Raw genomic sequence first — 21209 nt, 5'->3', positions numbered from 1 at the left:
TTGTTCTCTATGTCTGTGTCTCTATTTCTGCTTTGCAAATAAGTTCATCTATACCATTTTTCTAGATTCCATATATATGCATTAATATATGATATTTGTTTTTCTCTTTCTGACTTACTTCACTCTGTATGACAGTCTCTAGGTCCATCCACATCTCTGCAAATGGCACAATTTTGTTCCTTTTTATGGCTGAGTAATATTCCATTGCATATATGTACTACATCTTCTTCATCCATTCCTCTGTTGATGGACACTTAGGTTGCTTCCATGTCCTGGCTATTGTAAATAGTGCTGCAGTGAACATTGAGGTGCATCTATCTTTTTGTATTGTGGTTTTGTCTGGGTATATGCCCAAGAGTGGGATTGCTGGATCATATGATAGTTCTATTTTTAGTTTTTTAAGGACCCTCCATACTGTTCTCCATAGTGACTGTATCAATTTACATTTCCGCCAACAGTGCAAGAGGGTTCCCTTTTCTCCACACCCTCTCCAGCATTTATTGTTTGTAGATTTTTTTGATGATGGCCATTCTGACCAGTGTGAGGTGATACCTCATTGTAGTTTTGATTTGCCTTTCTCAAATAATTAGTGATGTTGAGCATCTTTTCATGTGTTCGTTGGCCATCTGTATGTCTTCTTTGGAGAAATGTCTATTTAGGTCTTCTGCCCATTTTTTGATTGGGTTGTTTGTTTTTTTGATATTGAGCTGCATGAGCTGTTTGTATATTTTGGAGACTAATCCCTTGTCAGTTGCTTCATTTGCAAATATTTTCTCCCATTCTGAGGGCTGTCTTTTCATCTTGTTTATGGTTTCCTTTGCTTTGCAAAAGTTTTTAAGTTTAATTAGGTCCCATTTGTTTATTTTTGTTTTTATTTCATTACTCTAGGAGGTGGGTCAGAAAAGATCTTGCTGTGATTTATGTCAAAGAGTGTTCTTCCTATGTTTTCCTCTAAGAGTTTTATAGTGTCTGGTCTTACATTTAGGTCTCTAGTCCATTTTGAGTTTACTTTTGTATATGATGTTAGGGGAGTGTTCTAATTTCATTCTTTCACATGTAGCTGTCCAGTTTTCCCACTTATTGAAGAGACTGTCTTTTCTCCATTGTATATTCTTGCCTCCTTTGTCATAGATTAGGTGACCATAGATGCATGGGTTTTTCTCTTGGCTTTCTATCCTGTTCCATTGATGTATATTTCTGTTTTTGTGCCAGTACCATACTGTCTTGATTACTGTAGCTTTGTAGTACAGTCTGAGGTCAGGGAGCCTGGTTCCCCCATCTCCGTTTTTCTTTCTCAAGATTGCTTTGGCTATTCAGGGTCTTTTGTGTTTCCATACAAATTATAAATTTTTTGTTCTGATTCTGTGAAAAATGCCATTGTAATTTGATAAGGATTGCATTGAATGTGTAGATTGCTTTGGGTAGTATAGTCATTTTCACGATATCGATTCTTCCAATCCAAGAACATGGTATATCTCTCCATCTGTTTGTGTCATCTTTGATTTCTTTCATCAGTATCTTATAGTTTTCTGAGTACAGGTCTTTTGCTTCTTTAGGTAGGTTTATTCCTAGATATTTTATTCTTTTTGTTGCAATGGTAAATGGAATTGTTTCCTTAATTTCTCTTTCTGATTTTCATTGTTAGTGTATAGGAATGCAAGAGATTTCTGTGAATTAATTTTGTATCCTGCAACTTTGCCAAATTCATTGATGAGCTCTAGTCGTTTTCTGGTGGCACGTTTAGGATTTTCTATGTATAGTATCATGTCATCTGCAAACAGTGACAGTTTTACTACTTCTTTTCCAATTTGGATTCCTTTTATTTATTTTTCTTCTCTGATCACTGTGGCTAGGGCTTCCAAACTATGTTGAATAATAGTGGCGAGAGTGGACATCCTTGTCTCTTTCCTGTTCTTAGAAGAAATGCTTTCAGTTTTTCACCATTGAGAATGATGTTGGCTGTTGGTTTCTCATATATGGCCTTTATTATGTTGAGGTAGGTTTCCTCTATATCCACTTTCCGGAGAGTTTTTATATAAATGGGTGTTGAGTTTTGTCAAAAGCTCTTTCTGCATTTATTGAGAAGATCAGATGGTTTTTATTCTTCAGTTTGTTAATATGGTGTATCACATTGATTGATTTGCGGATATGGAAAAATCCTTGCTTTCCTGAGATAAATCCCACTTGATCGTGGTGTATGATCCTGTTAATCTGTTGTTGGATTCTGTTTGCTAGTATTTTGTTGAGGATTTTAGCGTCTATGTTCATCAGTGATATCGGCCTGTCATTTTATTTTTCTGTGATATCTTTGTCTGGTTTTGGTATCAGGGTGATGGTGGCCTCGTAGAATGAGCTTGGGAGTGTTCCTCCCTCTGCAATTTTTTGGAAGAGTTTGAGAAGGATAGGTGTTAGGTTTTCTCTAAATGTTTGATAGAATTCACCTGTGAAGCCATCTGGTCCTGGACTTTTCTTTGTTGGAAAATTTTTAATCACAGTTTCGATTTCATTACTTGTGATTGATCTGTTCATATTTTCTATTTCTTCCTGGTTCAGTCTTAGAAGGTTGTACCTTTCTAAGAATTTGTCCATTTCTTCCAGATTGTGCATTTTATTGGCATATAGTTGCTTGCAGTAGTCTCTTATGATCTTTTGTATTTATATGGTGTCAGTTGTAACTTCTCCTTTTTCATTGCTAATTTTATTGATTTGAGTCCTCTCCCTTTTTTCCTTGATGTATCTGGCTAAAGATTTATCCATTTTGTTTATCTTCTCAAAGAACCAGCTTTCAGTTTCATTGATGTTTGCTATTGTTTGAAAAACACAAATTGTATTACATGAATTAATATGTTGCATGAGGTCATGGGTAAGCATTATAGGCCTGAGACTCATTCTGTCTCTTTTAGATATCTTTTTTCTTTATTCCATAATGGAGAATGGCAAATTCAGAAGCTATGGGAGCCAGTCAGATAACATAGATGAGTGCAGTAGGTTGGTATAAGAAAATTTGGAATGGTGAAGACTGTGGCAAACCACTACTCACTCATCACTTTGCTGTAGCTGCCCTGTGCAAATGTGAACCCAGTGTTACCAGATCTTCCAATTTTCCAAGAGATGATAGAAATCTCCATTTTAGTTAACTCCTTTTTTCGGTGTTGGAAACTAATTTTAAAAGTTTTAATCACTATGCACAGCAAATAAAACATATCTGCTTATTATTGATTTTTTAATTTAACTTTAGAGAACAATCTTATTCCTTTACTCAACTAGTATTTATTGATGGCCTATTATATGTTTATTTATCAAAATTTTAAATGTTTACATGGCTACAGAAATATTTTGCCCTTATATATGTGCAAAAATATATAAGAATGTCCACTGTGGCAAAATGGAAATCTCATCAGGACAGGGACTTTTAAATTATTATATATTAAATAAAAATAATTATTATATATTTGTATATAATATTATTTATTATATTTATTAATTGATTTTATTATTCATTTATTGAACAGTCCTTGTATATAGTAGGTACTTAGTGTATATTTATTCACATACATATATATGTAATTAACCTAAATTTCATCAACAGAACTAGTTAAATAAATTATGGTACCTCCACACAGTGAAATAATATGTAACAGTTAAAGAAAAATGAAAAATTATTTAGGACATATTTTCAAGTGTAAAAAGCAAGTTGCATAAGATGTGTTCATTTATATCAAAGGAAAATTAAGCATATATATGCATAAATATATAAGTAAATATTAAAGGCTCTACAAAGTTATATCCTGAACTGTTACAATGATACTTCTGTGGGAAAAATGGGAGGTGGGACTTCTACTTTCACTTCATATAAGTCTGTATTGTTTGACTATTTTTGATGAATATATATGCATTACTTGTATATTTTAAAAGACAAACAATTTAGCTCCAATAACAAGCAAATGAAATAAAATAACATGTGATATAATTTCTTAACTTTCAGGTTAGCAGAGATTACAAAAAAGCCAAAACTGGTGAGGATAGAGACCAATGCTGGCAGGAATACAGGGAAAGGGAAAATCTCATGCTCAGTTGCTGGAGAAGTAAGTACAACTTTTCTTAAGGGCAATTTGGGACTACATATTAAATCTTTAATGTGCATACCCTCTGACTAAGCATTGCCATCAGTAGGAATTATCTTAAGTAGATAATTGGACAATAGTACAGAGAATGTTCTTTGCAATGTTGTTACTAATATTGAAAAACAGAAAACAACTAAATATCGATAATTAGGGATTGGTTAAATAAATGTACCGTGTAAATATAACCATGAGATATACTATGATTGCATTAACATACAAAGAATATACACACACATATACATAGGCACATATATGAGAGATAGTACAGAAGCATGGTTAAGTACTTGCAGTCTGGATTCAGACTGCCTTAATTTGAATGTCAGTACTGCCACTTACTAAGCTTTGTAATTTGAGACAAAGTACTGAAACATTTTTTTCTTTAGTTTTATTATCTGTATGATGGGGTTAAAATATGATCTACTACACATAGTTGTTGTAAGAATTAAATTAAATAGTTCATTTTAATAACAAAGTCTTTTTATTTTACATAAAGAGAGATCTGGAAGAAATTCATTAACATGTTGATGGTGGTAGTCTTTGGGTGGTAAAACTGAATGGATTTTTTTTCTTTCTTATATATATCTTTCTATATCATTTTAATTTTCCCAGACTAACACCTATCTTTGTAAATAGAGGAGATATTCGGAAGAATGGATGATTGGGAGAGTGGAAGGAAGGAAGGAAGAGAGGCAGGATACCCGACTGCTTCAGGCTAGGTCTCACAGGTTAGGCAATACTCTGATGAAATTAAAGAAAAGTATAGGAACTAGTTTTCAGCTCCATAGATTCAAAAAGTCTTTACCATTCATCCAGTGTGGATAAGACTGTAGGGAACTGATAGAAGCTACATAGCTTCATGGATGACTCAATAATAAACCAGAATGTATGTAAGTCAGTTGTTTTTTGCCAATAGGAAAGCACAAATTGGAAATATAGCTCTTTCATTGAAACATTGCCTAACAAATTAAAACCACAATGAGATACTAGTACATACCCACTAAAATAGCTAATGTAATAAAGACTGAGTGTAATAAGTGTTGACAAGGTTATGGAGCAACTAAAACTCTAGTGCATTGTTAGTAGGAATGCAAAAATGGTACAGCCTCTTTATAAAACAGTTTGGCAGTGTCTTATAAAATTTAACACATTTTACCTTATGATCCGGCAATTCTACTCCTTGTATTTGCTTCGGAGATATAAACACATATATCCATGTAAAAATGTGTATTTGAATATTCATAGCAGCATTATTTATAATAGCTAAGAACATAAAGCAACCCCAATTTTCAAATGAATAAATAAATTATGGTATATTCATACCATAGAATACTTCTCAGCAACACACACAGCAACATGGATGAATTTTAAAAGCATGCTAAGGTGAAAGAAGTCAAACACAAAAGACTATATTTCATGCAACTCCATTTTTTTTTTTTTTTTTTGCGGTACACAGGCCTCTCACTGTTTTGGCCTCTCCCATTGCAGAGCACAGGCTCCAGACACGCAGGCTCAGCGGTCATGGCTCACGGGCCCAGCTGCTCTGCGTCATGTGGGATCTTCCCGGACCGGGGCACAAACCCGTGTCCCCTGCATCGGCAGGCGGACTCTTAACCACTGCGCCACCAGGGAAGCCCCATGCAACTCCATTTTTATGAAATGCTAGAAAAGGCAAAGCTACCAGGTATTGAAAGAGTATCAGCATTGCCTGGAGTCAGGAATGAGGAGAGGTCATCAAGGGCAAAAGGCCTGAAGGAGACTTTTTTAGGGTGAAGGAATTGTTCTAATACATCTTGATAGAAGATGTGGTTACACAATTATATGCAATTATCAAAAGTCATCAAACTGTACACTTAAAATTGGTAATATTTATTGTATGCAATTAATATCTTAATTAACAAAACAGTTATTGGAAAGGATAGAGTCAGGCTTTATTATCTGATAAATGGTATCATTCCATTAGGTCTCTTTCTCAATATATATATATTATATGTATGAGTATATGTACCATAAGAATTAAAATTTGAAGGAGACTGGAATATCTACATTCATTGGTGGGGCATCCTTTTCCCTTTTCCTTTCATTCTTTTTCCCAAACAATAGGAGTTCTAGAATCTCTATATAAAAAATGTTTTAGGAGTGGCTATCCAGTTAAAAATGGAGGCAAGAGATTATAAGGGGGCTAAAGCCTCCAAAACCATCTTTAGTGGCAGTTGCATTTTCAAATACTATAGTGATTTCAATCAAGCACTAGTCAGTTATAAATATATGAAAGGAAATTTGCACTACACATTAATATTATCAGTGACATATTTTAAAACTTTGCCTTAAGGGTAAGGTTTACTTCTGCAGATAGCTAATTTCTTCATTGTTCTGTTTTACTATAGTTAGCTTCAAAGAGAGAGAGATAACAGTACCATATTCTTGAATTTATTTCCAAATTCTGGCAATCCATTATGTTTAGACCCTATATCTCTTTGCAATCTTCACGTATATATTCAATAATTAAAAATGTAATAACAATTCAGTTTTTAGCCTATGTCTTTTTTATAGACTTCTGATTATATCAAGGTTGAAAGTTATTATAAAATTTTCCTGATATTACAATGTATGTTTTGGAGTCAGGAAAACCTGGGTTTGAATTCTGGTTCTGAGGCATTCATTTGTAATTTCAGCAATATGTTTTTCCTTCATCTGTGAAATAGGGATAATCACGTTTACCTTATGAGGTTAGGATTTTATACATATACATACACACACACAGTGGTCACAGTATCTGTCACATGTAAACCCTGAAGCAAACACTAAAAGATTATGAAGCAAAGATTTATAGCTAAAAAGCCAAAAAGGAGTCAAGATGGAATCATATAAAAATACTGTATTAGTCCAAAAGAAGGCAAAAAAAGAGAGGAAAGGGGGGGAAAATGAGACAGAAAACAAATATCAAGATGGTGGGTTTAAATCCAATAATATCAATAATCACATTAAATATCAATGTTTAAATACCTAAAATGAAGGTTGAAAGATTAGACAAGGAAGCAAGACCCAAATATATCATGTTTGCAAGAAATTCACTTTAAATATGAAGACACAGACAGGGTAAAAGTAAAAGGGTGAGAAATATAAATATGTACTATGCAAACGCTATTCAAAAAAAAGCTGGGGTGACTATATACATATCAGACGATGTAGATTTCAGAGCAAGGAATAAAATTAGTCTCTCTCCTTCTTCAGACCCCCAGTCCTCCAGATCATTCCTGTGAAGCAACACATTATCCACTGTTCTGTATCTTTCCAGAATGACTTTATGAATATATAAGCATATATCACTTTTATTTTTCACCCAAGGGAGCATACTATATTCACTGTTGTGTACTTTGTTTTTCCAAATATATCTAGGGCATTATCTTGTACTGTTATATATAGATCTATCTCATTCTTTTTTTCAACTGCATAGTAAAGAATAAAGTTTATTTTTTAACATCTTTATTGGGGTATAATTGCTTTACAATGTTGTGTTAGTTTCTGCTGAATCACAAAGTGAATCAGTTATATGTATACATATATCCCTATATCCCCTCCCTCTTGCGTCTCCCTCCCACCAAGAGTAAAGTATTCTTTTTTTAAGGTCTCCATCAAAAAAAACCAGGGTATCCAAATTCTAGCTAATGTGGCTAGGTGAAGCCCCTCTAAAATAAGATTGGAATGTAACTAATTTAAAGAATGCTGGACACCTGCATCTCCAGCACATTCAAAACTAAGGTCAATATTTTAACATGTCACACTCCTACACCATTACACCAACTCACACTTCTACCAATTTATTGTTTTTTGAAGACATAAGCTTCCACCAACTTAGTCTCCAAGGTAATTCTTAACTTCTCCTTCTCCCTTATCCTTCCCCAAACTGTAATCAAGTCATAGATTACACTCTCAAGATGTCCCAGTAAGTTGGAGATGGATGATGAAATTCTTTTTGAAGTTCATTGCTACTGATTCAATATACTGCCAATAAGACTAATATGTGCATCCAATTTCAGTCTCCATTGCAAGACGTTTTGTCTGTAAACTTGCATCGTAGAAGAAACTTAGAGTTATTTAGTGACAAATTGATATGTCTAATATTCCATATTTAAAAAGTTTCTTTCCAGATTCCTTTTTTATAATTTTATACATTGTTCTTATTTATGAAAATGTTTCTGGTCTGGTGGAATATATAGTGTTGTATAACTATAATGGGGATTTGTGGATCATCTTTCATTTGACGAGTGCCAAGTATTTTAACAAGTTCTGTTTCATATGTCCTAATAATATCCCCCTTGAAATAGGAAGAAAATATTGTCTTTTCACTTTATTAATGAAAGAACAGAAACATAGATATATCAGGTAATTAGTGTTTGCCTACAAAGTGTGCTAGTGACAGAGCTGGGACTAGAACCCAGGTTTCCTCACGTTCAAGCCAGATTATAAGTTTCAGAATCATAAAACTGTCACCTCTGCAGTTTTGCAAAAGTAATAGCATATACTCTCACACATTCTGAATTTCTAGAGCTTAATAATAATCCATTAAAAAAAGAAAAAAAATCTTCCTTCTAATCTCATTGGAAAAGAACATTTCTCAAGAAATGTAGAGAATACGTATTCAACCACTGATTCTCTTCATCAAGAACTTTGTTGTAAAATGAGCTTAAAATGTGATGACATCAGGCTCAATGTTACACCTATTTTCATTCTTCTAAATTATTGTCTAAACATATAAATGCCCTAGACTCTAAATCAATCATTTGAAACTGGTCAACTACAGCTTTGAAAATATTGGGTGCATCATAAACATCATGCCCATCTCTCACTTCTCTTTCATCATGGAACATATATAGTCTGTACTCATTCATAGCAATATCTCATGGCTCTGGTAAAAGCTTATGAATAAACTTCTCTGTCCAGCTATGTATTTCTGAGTAATTAGATGAATTAAATAGTCCAGCAAACTAAATTCTAAACAGTGACTCAATGGCAACAGGAATAGTTGAATAAATGTGTTTGTTTAAATAGAAAACCTATATTTCTCTGAAGTAGAGCAATTTGCAAGAAAAACAAAAAAACAGTCATAAAAAGAGAATTTACACTTGGTAAATTTTCATTGTAATTATAGTAATATGTTAGAATTTGATCAAACAACATTTTAATTATGGTCATTTTCTCTTTGAGCTTTCATTTCATAGATTTCTGTACATTGGCTTTGCTCTTTTTGTAGAACTCAATAGATTGAATTTTTATTGTGTTTAGCAATGTGTATTTTGGATTATGTGTGTACATAATTCTAATATTGTTTTTCATTTCTCATCTCTGTATCTGAGCATGTGCACACGCTTGGAGAATAAGTGATATCTGAGAACTATTCGGCTGTGAGGAAGGAGAGCATATAGTTGACATGATTTAATTTATCTACAGTAAAAAACATGATAGAAATGAAATAGGTAGGATTTTTAAGCAAGCAAAATATACTATGTAAGCATTAATGTAATAAAAATAATGGGAGATTTTGATGATAAATAATAAGCAATGAACACTTTAAATTATTCATCACACAATTGGTATTATAATTCTAGAAATTAAACAAAAAAATTCTGTATCTCCTTACCAATATTAATTTTAATTTTCCACATTTAATTTTGTTTGTACATATATACAAACATAATTTTAACATAATTGTTATTTTGAGGGGATGTAATTTTGTGTTCTGACTTGGGAAAATGAATACTTTTTATAGATAAGAAATTCTAGTACAGTGTATATTAATTGCATTTGATATTTTAAAATATTGAAAATAAAAATAATGAGGAAGAATCGTTCTCTAAAATCTCCTCCAATTTTTTAAAAAAATAAAACGTAGGGCTTCCCTGGTGGCGCAGTGGTTGACAGACCGCGTGCCAATGCAGGGGACACGGGTTTGTGCCCCGGCCCGGGAAGATCCCACATGCCGCGGAGCGGCTGGGCCTGTGAGCCATGGCCAATGAGCCTGCGTGTCTGGAGCCTGTGCTCTGCAACGGGAGAGGCCACAACAGTGAGAGGCCCGCGTACGGCAAAATAATAAATAAATAAATAAATAAATAAATAAATAAATGGTATAGATATAAATCTATAAAGAACAAATAATTAACCTACCTGATTTGTTTATAGGATTTTCTTTGTTTTTCTTCATCACTGACTCCTTTTTCTCTCTTAGGCAAAAGGAAATTTATACACCCTTAATTCTGCTTTCTTTTGAAATGCACAATAATTGTTGTCCAATCAGTTGAAATATTCTAATGCTATTAGTGCAGAACACTGATGTGTGGATGGCTGGGAACATTTTGCCCATATCAGTCCTAGTTAAAAACTCAACATTAACTTTGTATCTTATGGAAAAGACTTTTGCTTCCTAAGACTTATCAAGACTTTTCAATTATCAATGGATGATTTCCCATCCATTGGCAAGATCCCATCTGGTAAATGTAGTAGCTTTTATTACTGTTCACCAAATATTCTGTTTTTCTTCCCTTTGAAGTCCCTTGCTGAGAGACCATTAATCTCTCAGCATGAACCCAAAGATCATGTGGTTTGTTTCGACCAATTAAATGAGCAGAGGTGACAGAAGTCTCCTCTGGCAAGAAGTTTTAAGAACCAGTACATCGTTCACTGGTTCTCTTTTTCTTCTGCCAAGGGACTGGTAATCAGATTGCTCATTGCTCTACTAGCTTAAGTCCTAAAACAAAGCCCCTGGCTGTCTTGGGATGGATACTTAGAATGATTAAGAAGTAAACTTTTGTTGTTGCAAACTACTGAGATTTTAGAGGTCACTGAAATTCGAAGTCCACCAAGTTATCTCAGGGAGGAGATAATCCTGCCAATTTGCATGAGCAGCAAACTCGAAAGAGGCAAAGGAAGAAAATGGTGTCATTGGATCTTTTTAGATACTGGAGTGATGGAAGAGGGGTCAGTCACTCAATAGGAGCCGTAGTGATAGAGGAATCCGGTCATTACCATAATAGTGCACCAAGAAAGAGAAATCACTGATCTCTATCTGCATCTGCTTTGCCATCTCCTACCAGTGCCTCCCACTGGCTGAATTTCACAGGAAGAGGATATGGAAGCATGTGGATACAGTTCACAGAGATCAGCCCTTTGGGGTTGGCAGAGAAGGCAGAGTAGGATGAAGGGTTGGTCTTGGAAGGGCAAACAGAAGAACCTGTACACCTCCTTATTGCTATATTCCCAATTCCTGTTTGTTTGCCTGGTGCATAGGGAATACTGAAAGATATTTAATGGATGAAAGAATGAAGAACATAGACATTAAAAGCAAAGTAATTAATCTGGATGCTAAGATCAGGCTGCATTTCTTGGCTTTTTTAGGAAATTAGTTTACTTCAATAAGTTGTCTTGTCACTGAATATTGTCATGAGAGGGTTTTAGCTATTGATATTGAATACTTTTAAACCACATTTTGAACTCCTATGAAGAATACTAAAAAGTAAAGTAACTGGGGAAGGAATTGTGAAAGAGATCGTATTGGTATGCAAAATTGAGGTGACTCAATTTGAACAAGTTTATTGAGTAGATAATTAAGTGAAGAAGGTGAGTCAGAAAATGTAATTCATGGCATGCAGTTACACGCAATTACTCAAATTATCACTGGTATTGATATTTGGTGGAGTGTCAGCTGGGGCAAGGCATTAGGAGATCATGTGGTTGTGACACTTGATCACTATGGCACCAATGATGATTAAGAGACTGTGGGATGGGCTGATTATCTCTGTGTTGTAAAGCTTATAAAAAAGAAAAAAATAAGCTTAGTGCTTGAACTCTTAAACCAAAGACATGAAGAGAATATCAGAAAGCTTCTATGGAAGCTTTAAGTAAGGTTTCCTAACCTAGAATCCACATTAAGAATTCATGTTTCTTATCTAAGGTAGGGGCACTTGTTGGGAAGAAGTGAAAACTATTATTTGAAATAGGGACATTTGGGCAGGCATAGATGAGGCTGAGAACTTAGAAACTCAAATTCCTTTGAAGCTGCATTTACAATGGAAGATGCTTTCTCCCACTGTCCAATGAAACCAGTCTTTCCTTCCAGAAGAACTTTTCAATAACTTCGCTTGGGGCAGTTGCCTCTCAAGAGGCTACCTGTTCTCCTCAAGACACTCCTGCCCCATTCACCATGCCTTATTGCCTCCAGGACCATAATGAGAATTAAATCCCAACATAACCATGAGACGCAGCATAATCCTGAGAGAAAATTGCAAGGTCTGCTCTGGGAGATCATCTTACCAATTTATATAAACAAGAATCTGGCAAGCATGAATTAGATTGAATGCTAAAGAGATTAGGTCAAGGTGAATGAATTGTAAGATTTAATTGGCCAGTGATTCTCAAAATGTGGTCATTGGACCAGCCAGCATCAGCATCACCTGAGAACTTGTTAGGAATGCAGATTTCCTAGATTCCATCCTAGACCTAATGAATCAGAAATTTTAGGTCATGGGGCCTAGAAATCTGTTTTAACAAATTGTCCAGGTGATCTGGTACATGCTAAAATTTGAGAACCATTGGAATATGCTAAATGTATGTATGTGGCCTCTACTAGAATATGAGATTTTAGTATTTTAGGTAGAAAAATTGGGAGTGAGTCAAACAGTTGGCTGGTAAATGAAAGCCTGGACTCAACAGTTTCCTGTAGTTAATGAGTTTAAGATTACAGAACTACCTTGACATAATGTAGAAAAGGAAGCTTGATGGCTTAGAGAAATAAGAATGTTAGAACAGATTTAAAATGTGCAATTTGCTCCACACCCTCTCACCTTCCTTACTCCAGAACATCCTGGAGGACACCTCCTTCATTCAAAACATAGTAAAATGCAATGGGTTAAGGAAGAGAGCACCCTTGAAAACCTCTGTGGTGGCATCCCTAACCGCTGAGGATGGACATGAGAATGTTGCCGTGAAAATGAACTCCCTGAGTAGCAGGGCCAAGTGGCTTCTTTTAACTGTCAGAGACAAGGTGGGCACAATTATCCCAATATCCTTATTAATAATAATATGTTATTATTGAGAATAATATAGTTTATTAATAATATCTTATTAGACACAGTTTACAGAGTGGTAATCAGAGTATTTTGACCAACATGGACGTGTGCCAGTGACTAATTGATCACAAGGTCACTGGCAATTAAATATATGGGTAATCTTGTAAGGTGTTTCTTGACTTATATAAAATAAAAACCAATTTAAGTTGTCAGTGAGAATTAGCCTCATGCCCAGTTCCCAATTCACAGATCTGAAGTCCTTTAATTAAGGAGCAGGCCAGGTCCCTTTGAGGAAGAATGTAGCCTGAAATATGGCCACAAATTGCATCCATGGCTTTTCCAGATTAACCTATGGTCATTTACCAGGATGATTTTTACTGGGGAAGGGAAATCCCCAGTCCTTCTGGGGGTTTTTAGATAGTGAATTTGAGATAATGATAGTCCTTAGGAGACAAAGCACTATTATGGCCCAGTGGTCAGAGTATGGACTTAACGGAGGTCAAGTGATAAATGAAGTCTTGACTTCATTTAATCTGACAATGGATTCAATAAGTCCACAGACCCATCCTGTAGTTATTTCCACAGTTTCTGAATATATTAAAAAATAGACTTTTTTTATCAGCTGAGGCATCAACTTAGAAACAACAACTGGTGAGTTTAGGTTGCTATGCTATAGAATGTAGTATATGCCTTAAACTAACATTAGATATATAGTGCCCTTTTAGCCAGAATGCAGAGATGCAGGAATCAAAGAATGGAGGTGGGAGTTACCTTAGTATCTCATATTTCAATTAAGTATTCAGAAGATTTAGAAATCCTAATTTCCAAGGTAGAACAATTTCTGCCAGGAAAAATAGTCATTGTTCCATTAAATTAAGAGCTGAGTCAATCTTTTGGCTATTTTGGGGCTTCTCATGCTGAAGAACCATCAGGAAGATCTTACTCTATTGGCTAAGGTAATTGCTATGTGGAAATTGGGTTACTGTGATACAGTAGAGGCAAGAAAAACACGTGTGGAACTTGGGGGTTTCACTGAGGAACTTCTTACTGTTCCATAAGAATGGTCCTTGGGAAACTGTGAAATCTCAATAAAGTCAGCACCACTAAGAATTTTAAATTGTGGAAATAAAGGTTTAGGTCACCCTTCCAGGTAACTAACCCCAATCAGAAAAATACATGGAAGAAGTGATGGATATAATTTTAGGTCTCATAACCAGCTACAAAAGCAGATATTATAGTGGCTGTATCTTATGTTAATTTCATTCCCCCCCTTTTTCTGCTACTGAATATAAAAAGGTCTGATGGGAGGTTAATTATAATTTAAGTTTCAGGAAGGGGCATGAATGAACTGAAATCACTCCATATTTATGGAATAGCTGATGTCACTTTTGTGTAAGGGGTAAGAGTTTTTTCATGTGATGGAGAGGCAAAAATTAATGCTATGAGGCAAAAATTGTAAACTAAGCTGTTTATGCTCTGTCCTGCCCACCTTCCCATCTATTATGTCATAACAAATTACTTCCCAAACCTAGCATCTTTTTGTTGTTGTTGTTGTTGCTTTTGCGGTACGCGGGCCTCTCACTGTTGTGGCCTCTCCCGTTGCGGAGCACAGGCTCCGGACGTGCAGGCTCAGCGGCCATGGCTCACGGGCCCAGCCACTCCGCGGCATGTGGGACCTTCCCGGACCAGGGCATGAACCTGTGTCCCCTGCATCGGCAGGCAGACTCTCAACCACTGCGCCACCAGGGAAGCCCTCAAACCTAGCATCTTAAAAGAACAATATTTTATTATCCCATAATTTCTGTGGGTCAGAAATCCAGACATAGCTTAGCTAGATACTCTTACTCAGGGTTCTCTCGGAGGGCTGAAGCCCATCTAAAGACTTGTCTTGTAAAGGATCTACTTCCGAGCTCACTCACATGGCTATTGGCAGGATTCTGTTCCTCAGGTTGTTGGACTGAGGGTCTCAGTTCCTTGTTGGGCTGGAGACTTTTCTCATTTTTTTGCCATGTGGGACTCTATAGGGCAGCTCATAAGATGGCAGCTGGCTTCCCATAGAGTAAGGAAGTGAGAGAGCAAGGGATGGTGTCCAATATGGAAGCCCATGATGGAAGCCAGGATGGAATCATATCATGGAAGTGACTTTTCAACACTTTTATCATATTCTATTCATCAGAAGTATACAACTTTTCCAGTCTCACTTCAGGGGGAGAATACACAAGGAAATGAATACCAGGAGGCAATGATCATTGGGAGCCACTTGGAGGCTGCTTCTCATACCCTCAATTCATTCTCTGCCCGATTCTGCCCTGATATGGATTTCAGTTGGACTGCATCACTCAGGCTCATACCCTCTGGCTTTCTGTTGGGTTTTACCAATGGCAAGTCCAGGCAGAAGAATAAAAGATGAAAGAGAAATAGAAATATAGTAGAAATATTTCTTTTCCTGCTTTTTTTCTGCTTTCATGCTGTGTTTCTGGCAGTAGCTGTGCTCTTCTGCCTCATAATTCTGCTCGCCTAGCTCCAGACTTCACTAGGTGCTGGTAACACCATTTCCTCCTCTTCCGTCTTCAGGCTTAGGAATGATTTAGGCTTCCCACAATTGCCAGTCCCTGAATACCTCAACATCTCTTGCTGATTCTTTAATTCTTCACACACATCTACAAATGTTTCTTTCATTAAGTTCTTTGGTTTCCCTAATAGCACCTTGAATAGTACACATTTCTTAAGGGAAGAGATTATGTGTTATTATTTCTTTAGTCCTAGTGCCTAACATGGTAAGCATTTAATCAGTGTTGGATGATTAAGTGGATGGGTGGGTGGGTAGATGGGTGAACCTAGTTTGAGTAATACAAAAGAAAGGAAAGATAAAATATTTTAAATTATACGAAAATTCTTCACTGACACAGAGACATTAGGCCTCTATGTTTTGTCTGAGACGAAACAGAGAAAAGAATTAAATCTCTAGTGAAAAATGACAATTTTAAAGAAGTAATTTTCTTTTGATAGAGAAGGAAAAAAAGAAACTTATTTAAATCAAGCCAACAAGTCCACAGTAGCGTAAGAGGAGATTTTTCAGAGGGTTACCCAGTTTATGGAAGCAAAATGCATACTGAATTGGCTTAATATTAAATAGCCATAACCAAAGGGTGTGGTTATTTTTATACCATTTCTAAACAATTAAGTTTGTTCCAGCTATGTGTGTCATGAAAAAACTTTTGTCGGTGATTTTTAAATTTAGGTTAATGATCAAGGGAAATTAAGCTGATGTTTGAAAGTATTTGAGTTTAAGGCATAACATGCTCCACATAAAATAAACCATACTGTGTTCTAAATATTAATGTACAATTAGTAAAGAACTCTGACCCCTTGAAGAAAGACAACTAAAAGTATTTACTGTTAGATAACTTCATTCTGCAAGATGTAATATTGTAGAAATATGGCATTTTCACAATTTACTCTGTTACGGTAAGGTACCATATTCTCTGAGATTTTGGCTTCTATCATTTTGCCACCATAGTAAGAAATGGCCTTAGTGTTCTGCGTTAGAATTGCCCTGTCAGTATAAGGCAAATTCTAAGGACCATCTGTTTTCTCTCTGTAAAGTGTGTTATAGCAGCCTTGCAAATAATTTTCAAAAATTGACTTGTTCATTGTTTTCCCTACCTGCCCTCACCTCAGGAGAAATATATTTGAACAGCAAATTCATAGTCTTTATTACTCCTGAAGCCCCCATGGTTACTTGCAATGGACAAGTGAATAAGGGAATATTTGCAAGACTGGTACAGAGACTATGAGGAAGAGTAGAGTTTATAGGTAGAATCCATTCGACTCAAAAGCATTTTATTAGTGAGAAATTTATTTTTTAATGTATTTTTATACAGCCCAACTACCTAGCTAATTTATGTTTTAAAAAATCTCTAGGCGTACCTTTTCTTGTCTTAATTGGCAGTTTTATTGGCATAGCGCTGACAACAGTCCTCATTAATACAACATTCATCACACTTAAAGAAACCTAAGATGGTGTGCTGGAGGGGGTAAAAATATCTCAAACAACTCTGCACCTTCTTCCCAACATTTGCAATCAGTATAATCAAAAAGTTGAGAGAAATTAATAAAGTGACAGAAACCAATCATGTTCAAAAAGAAACTCTAACACTAAAAGCCTCAACTTCTTAATTACATCCTCTCTTCCATTTCAAACACACACATGCACAGACCTACATATATCTTAATATCAGCATATTCAAAAATATACTCACTTTTTCAGGCTTGAACTACCTTACAGATCCCCAGAGAGGTGCAAGGTCTAGGAAATTGTTCAGTTAATAGAGAACCAAGAGCTCTTTTAACTAAAAATATTTGTAATCAACCTCCCAAGTGGTTAATAAAACATGTGACTGACTGTGAAGCAGGCCAAAGAAAAAAGTGACAAATCCATTTATTTCTTAAAAATCAAAACATTATATTGAGAAATCTGTTACTCACTCACCTGCCAAGTTCTAAGATTAGAAATCTTTGTTTTCACTGCAACAGTTGATGCTACTGCAAACTGCTAAGTCACTTGAGGAACCTGCTCCCTGTTCTATTTCAGATGTTTCTTCTTCAGTAACTTTTTAATTAAAAAGCTTTACAGAGAACCCTAAACTTAGAGTCATAAGAGCAATGCTTTTAGATTTCCCCCCTCTCTTATGTGTGTATATATGTCTATAATTCTCCAGATTTATTAAAAATAAGTGCTGTCCTACAGGCTGAAATAAAGCTACAAATACAACATCTGTCTCATTTCTCTAATTATCTCATGGATATCTACCAATGTATTAATTAACTTCTAAATTTCATGACTCTGTCAACCATACAGTTCCTTCTCTCAGTATCATCTGCTCTCAGTATTGTTCATAGTTTTAAAAATTAAATTAACCTTTTTCTATAGGTTTCATTTGAGTATGACTTGACCAATCATTATAGAGCTATTTAGTCCACCATTTTATTAAGACACTACCTCTTCATGCATTTATAGTATCATGGTATATTTATTCTTTTGTTTGCAATAGAGAGAAATGTAACAAACCACTAATAGTATCATGGGTTAAGAGATGCTAAAAGGCCAGAGTCTACTGTAAACCGTTCTTCTTCCTACATGGTGTGGTGTATGAAACTCTCACCATTAGTGTCACTGTTTTTAGTTAAGTTGAATAGGTCACGACAATTATATAATCTAATAATGTTACAAGGAAGTACTTTAATATCACAACAATAACATGCTTGATGTAACTTGAAACCTATCTAAACAAAATAAAACCCATAATCCTTGCCAGTGGGTTTGCGACCAAACTTAACTTTTCACTGAGTCTTCAAATTCTACAACTTTTCCACTATTTAAGATGGATTCTTCAAAACTCCAGAAAAAAATTAAAGAAAAAAAAAAGAATCTTCTTTTTCCCCACACACTATTACATAGCTAAGGTTTAGAGAAAGCTCCAAAAGTTGAGGAATGTGTGTAAAAGATCTTGAGCGACAGAGCTGTTTTTGTTCACTCTCCCTCCTTTGCTACAAAGAAAAACAAGAACATGGGTGACCTATAAGGATAAGGGAAACAGATTTCCATCTGTAAGCCTATAAGGGGCCATTGAAAACAAGGGTATGAAAAGAAGTTTTAAAAGTTATAAGGAACACATTCAGAGAAGAGTTTCAAATGAAAACAAGCAATTAATGAGGTGGGTAACAACAGGAATTGAGCATATGCCAAGGCCTGCCCCTATATCTCATGCCTCTTTGGTGAGAGAAATTGCTTTTTTTCCCTTTACTATGTAACCCTATCCTGAACTTTGTGACCTTTAGAAGAAAGAAAGATACTCAGGAAATAAAATTAGGATTATCATTGCTGGTAGCAAAATGAGAGACTAGCGGGTTTATCGTTTAGAAACCATTCTAAGAAAGAATACCAAAGCAAGGAAATTAACGTTTGTCTGAAAATGATACAAAGAACACATTGTGGCTGCAAGTCTATAAACTGCATAGTGTTCTAGAATAACTACATGGGCAATATGAAATGATAGTTTAAGGAGTTTGCTTATATATGCAGATACTTAATCTGGATAATTTAAAGAAGTAGTTGTGACCTTGGGCAAATTTGATAATCTCTTTGTGTGCCTCAGCTTCCCCATCCTTAAAATAGAAATAACAAAGAACCCATCTCATAATTTGTTTTGTTACTACTAACCTATATAATATATTTAAAATATTTAGAGCTGTACCTGACACAAAGTAAGCACTCAATAAATATTATTACTCTGCCATTAAAAGCATAGACTTTTGTTAAAATATCTGAATAAATACTTCAGTTCTCCAGTATACCTTAAAAAGAGGTTTTGTATGAATGCCTGTAATAGGCTGAATAATATCCCCCAAAGAGATCCAGGTAAGTCCTAATCTCTGGAACCTGTGAATGTTACTTTATATGGCAAAAGCATCTTTGCTGATATGATTACATTAAGGATCTTGAGATAGTGAGACTTTCCTGAACTATCTGGATGGGCTTTAAATGTAACCACAAGTGTCCTTATAAAAGAGAGGCAGAGGGAGATCTGCATACAGAAGAAGGCCATGTGATGCCTATAGCAAAATGATTACTTTGCTGGCTTTGAAGATAGAGGAAGGAGCCACAAGCCAAGGAATGTAAGGAATGCATCTCTTGAAGCAGGAAAAGGCAAGGAAACCGATTCCTCCCTAGAGTCTCCAGAGGGAGCAAGTCCCTCCTAACATCCTGATTTTAGCCCAGTGAAACTGATTTTAGACCTCTGTACTCTAGAACTGTAAAAGAATACATTTCCATTAAGTCACTAAGTTTGGGGTAATTTGTTACATCAGCAACAGGAAACTAATGTAATGTCACACATGTTAATTAATTAAATTAACCATGTGCTATGGCGTGAAATGGTTATGGGAAAGTATTATTATCTGGTTTACGTAGTCAAAATAGGGATCTGTTTGCTTAAATTTTACAAACTGATAAGGTTTCTCCACCCTCCTCCTCCCCATCTCAGTGTCCAAAACTGATTTACTGCTCCATTCTCAGGCAGTGAGTGGAGACTTGAATTCAGACAGAGCTATGGGCATTTAGTGGGAGACCCTTTTAGCTTTCGTTCTATGCTTAATTTACCACTTCAGACATGCACACTTTAATTTGCTAATCTGAGGTAAGATGATACTACTTTTTAGGTAGCTGTCTTAAATACAAGCATGGAGACCTGCCACATTTTACAAAGCAAAAAGTGGATGGATCAGGCAGGGAAACTCTTGGTGTTGTGGAAAAGTACTGGCTTTGGAGCCAGGGAAATCCAAGTTTGAATCCTAGATCTACTATAAACTTTGAGACCGTTATCCTCTTTGGATTACAGTTTCCTCCGGCATAAAATAAGAATTTTTTTAAAGGGCCATTTGTGATAAAAATGGTCTCATTTTATTTATAACCAGATTACAGTGCTCCAAGTCCACATTGCCTTTAGAATCAGGAACTCCTATCCTTTTTCCAGAGGCTCCCCTCATCGAATGTTTCTGAGAATTCGTCTCCACTCACTGCCTGAGAATGGAGCAGCAAATCAGATGGTGCCTCTAGCTGGATTTCAACACTGCTGGCCCCTTATAAAATGTTGGTATCTTCTGGTTCCAGAGGCCCTGGTGCTACCTCTGCTGCCTGCAGTACTTCTGAGGCAGGCTGCAACATGCTCTGGTGCCCTCTGAACATATCTACACTGGGTCTTCAAGAAAAAAAAAATGGCAAGAATGGATTCTTGAGGTGAATGGCCAGGCAGAAGGTGAAAGATGTCCTTCCTTCTATGTTACACTTAGTCAGGGTGTGTTCCATAGCAGATAGCTGGCCACAAAGAGGCATCCTGAAGATTTTATGTTTTTAAGCTCTTTTGATTCTCCCACACGATTATTTTCCCCTGGGCATTATCGCCAGTACTGAATTTGATGAATCCAGAAGGATAGTGCCAAGTAAAATTTAGATAAACCCACAGTT

At 35.7% G+C, this 21209-nt stretch overlaps 1 long non-coding RNA gene across 1 annotated transcript in view; it reads left to right on the top strand.

Annotated features, from left to right (window-relative positions):
- The window catches only part of LOC308613940, a 33787-nt gene that overhangs the window by 5129 nt on the left and 7449 nt on the right, over positions 1 to 21209 (top strand). Inside the window, exon 2 of the long non-coding RNA XR_014015354.1 lies at positions 3986 to 4085. This is a non-coding gene — a long non-coding RNA (uncharacterized lncRNA). The remainder of the gene's footprint in view (positions 1 to 3985; positions 4086 to 21209) is intronic.

The sequence above is a fragment of the Mesoplodon bidens genome (genome assembly GCF_964165515.1).
Source record: "Mesoplodon bidens genome assembly, chromosome: 3".
Classification (NCBI taxonomy): Eukaryota; Metazoa; Chordata; class Mammalia; order Artiodactyla; family Ziphiidae; genus Mesoplodon; species Mesoplodon bidens.
This window is presented reverse-complemented; position numbering and strand designations above follow the sequence as displayed.